The sequence below is a fragment of the Eulemur rufifrons genome, chromosome 7 (genome assembly GCF_041146395.1).
Source record: "Eulemur rufifrons isolate Redbay chromosome 7, OSU_ERuf_1, whole genome shotgun sequence".
NCBI classification, from domain to species: domain Eukaryota; kingdom Metazoa; phylum Chordata; class Mammalia; order Primates; family Lemuridae; genus Eulemur; species Eulemur rufifrons.
Window position 1 is genome coordinate 220,365,354 of NC_090989.1, and position 2,839 is coordinate 220,368,192.

Genomic DNA, 2,839 nt, shown 5'->3' on the forward strand with positions numbered 1-2,839 from the left:
AAGTGATTTCACTAGAGTTTTGGGATTTTTTGTTTGCTTTTTGTCAAGTTATTTCTTTAAAGCTTCATCAGGCCTAGAAAAATAAATATAAAAACACAAAACTAATTCAGGCTGACAACTGATTTTCTTTTAACTTTGTATATTAAAATAATTACAAACTTTTAGCTGCTCAACAGTGCATAGAACTCCCCTGTATCCTTTATTCACTGGTTTAAAAATATTTTCCTTTATTGGCTTTATCAATCCCATTCTATATAGAGATACATTTTTAAAACAAATGTAAAAATAATTTTTGGACATAATGTCATTTTACTCCAAAATACTTCAATATGGATTTCTAGGAATAAGGTCACTCTTTCACAAAATCGCAGCACAATTATCTAATTCAGGAAATTTAACACTGACAAAATATTAGTATCTAATACATGATCTATCTATAATTTGTTCTAATTGTCCCACCAATGTCCTTTATGACATTTTCCTTCATGATCCAAAAACTAGTCAAGGATCATGTATTACATTTAGTTATCACAGTTTCCTTTTGTTATACTGTCCCTTAATAATGGGGATATGACTTTTAAAAACACCTGATATTCAGTCAAGCTGGTTAGTGCTGTCTTGGCCTGGGGAGAACCTAGGGGACACATCAAACTCAGAGCCTTACTGAGTTAACAAGAACCAACCAAAAGGGAGTTGATAGTTTTAAAGAATAAATACTTCATTTCAATATATGCATATTAATTACCATGATCCACAATAAACCAGATGAAACTCCATAGGTTGAAAATATGTGCCTTCTGCCTTGGACAGTTGTAAGGAAAAATTGTTATGTTTTCTTGAGGACATTAGTGTCTGGTCTTTGTGTGTATTATTACAATATTGCCCTTTGTCATTTCATTTCCTATCTTATTTGAATATTTTTCCTAATAACAAACAGCTTGCCTACATTTTGATGACATCTGGGAAGTTAATATCAATTAGTTATAAACCAGCCACATAGAAACATTTTAAATAACTTTCAAAGTATAATTACACTAGAAAGATCTTGACATTTAGTGTCAAATAGTTGCTAAATTCTGATTCCACCATGAGCTAGTGGTATGGTCATTCATCAATCATTATTATTATCAATTATTATTATCTCTTATAGCCTCATGTAGTAGTCATTCAGCAGATAATGGTGGTTATTGATATTTGGGAAGAAATATGTTTTACATAATCACCAGGACCCTTGAAGCCAGAAATCTGATTTCAAATGCCTGTTCTCACTGGCTTTGGGATTTGGAACAAAGTATCCAATCTTCCTAAATTTCAGTTTCTTTATCTGTAAAAAGGAATTAATAATAGTACCTATGTAACTGGGTTATTCTAGTAAATGAAATAATGTTTGTAAAATGCTTAACAGGGTTCCGAGGACACAATAAGTGCCCAGCACACATTACTGACCTACTTAACAAATGTCTTGGCACTAATAATTCTTTCAACAAAAACCATAATATGTCTTATAGATACCAAGGTCTTCCTCTTGACCTTGACGTTGTATCTTCTTCCTGCATGCTGTTTCTCTCAGTCATCCTTTGTCCCAGCTGTTAGGCTAATCTCAGTCAGGACTCCGGAGACCTCATAATTGTGATGATTTGCCCATCCCTTCCATTCCTTTCTTTCTTTTTAAATGATTCCCTGCAGATAAAGGTTAAAATTCACCATCAAAGAAAGAACAGGGTGGAAAAGAATGTGAGCCAAAAACATGGCTTAGAGTTGAGGTTAGAAATTTAAATACATCTAATACCAAAGCCGGGTTAGTTCTAATTAAATGAACCCAACTGCCTTTCACCCAGAGTTACCAGTCATCACAATGGATCTTTACACTAATAGCCAGGGACAGCGGGACTAAGGGAACAGCAAACAGAAGAAGCTGGTGTCAAACGCAGCATAGGAACCCACAATGATGTTGGTCACCCGATGATTGATTCAGAGACTCAGCCCACATGAATTCAATGGGAAGGATTAGTGGACGGAAAAGCACATGGCTTAGCATTTGTGCCCGATGCTCAGTCATCCAACATTCATGTAACCGCAAGATGTCAGAACTAGAAAAGAACCGAGTGTTCTTCTGGCCCAATAACTTCATTTCACAGAGGCATAAAGAAATCAAGTGACACTTGAAAGACTGCTAAATTACCAGTGGCAGAGTGTAGTTAATACCCTTTGTATTCTAACTCCTAGTGCTGTGCTCCTGCCTTGTCCCATGTGGCATTACATTTACCTGATGTTTGATTAAATATGTAACATCCATTGTTGCATTTTATTTATCACATTTTATTTCTTTTGTCTAAAAAAGAAAAATTTATGTAACACCTATTGCTAGATTTCATTTGTATGTATTTTTCCTATTGGAATTTGGTCCTTCTGTCCGAAAGAAGAAAAGCTCTAAAAATGATAGCTTTTATAAGCCCTAAATGTAAATTAGTCTCAATTATTTGCAAAACAGTGTCTTGATAATTTAGTTGCAAAAGTTAAGTTGATAATTTAGTTATAAAAATAAAAATCTGGTATATTTATTTAACAGTCATTCAATATGAACAAAATACTGGGCCCTGCAAAAGAAATAATGGGCATTGAGTCCTTGTTGTCTGCAAACATAGCTCATGTCCCTGCCACCCTCACCCCTTCCTTAACCCCTGGCAATCTGTTCCCTATTTCTAGAATTTTGTCATTTCAAGAATCATACAGTATGTAACCATTCAAGATTGGCTTTTTCTTTTTCTCTTAGCATAATTCTCTGGAGACTCATCCAAATAGTTGCACATACTGAAACATAATAAAGACTCACACATGA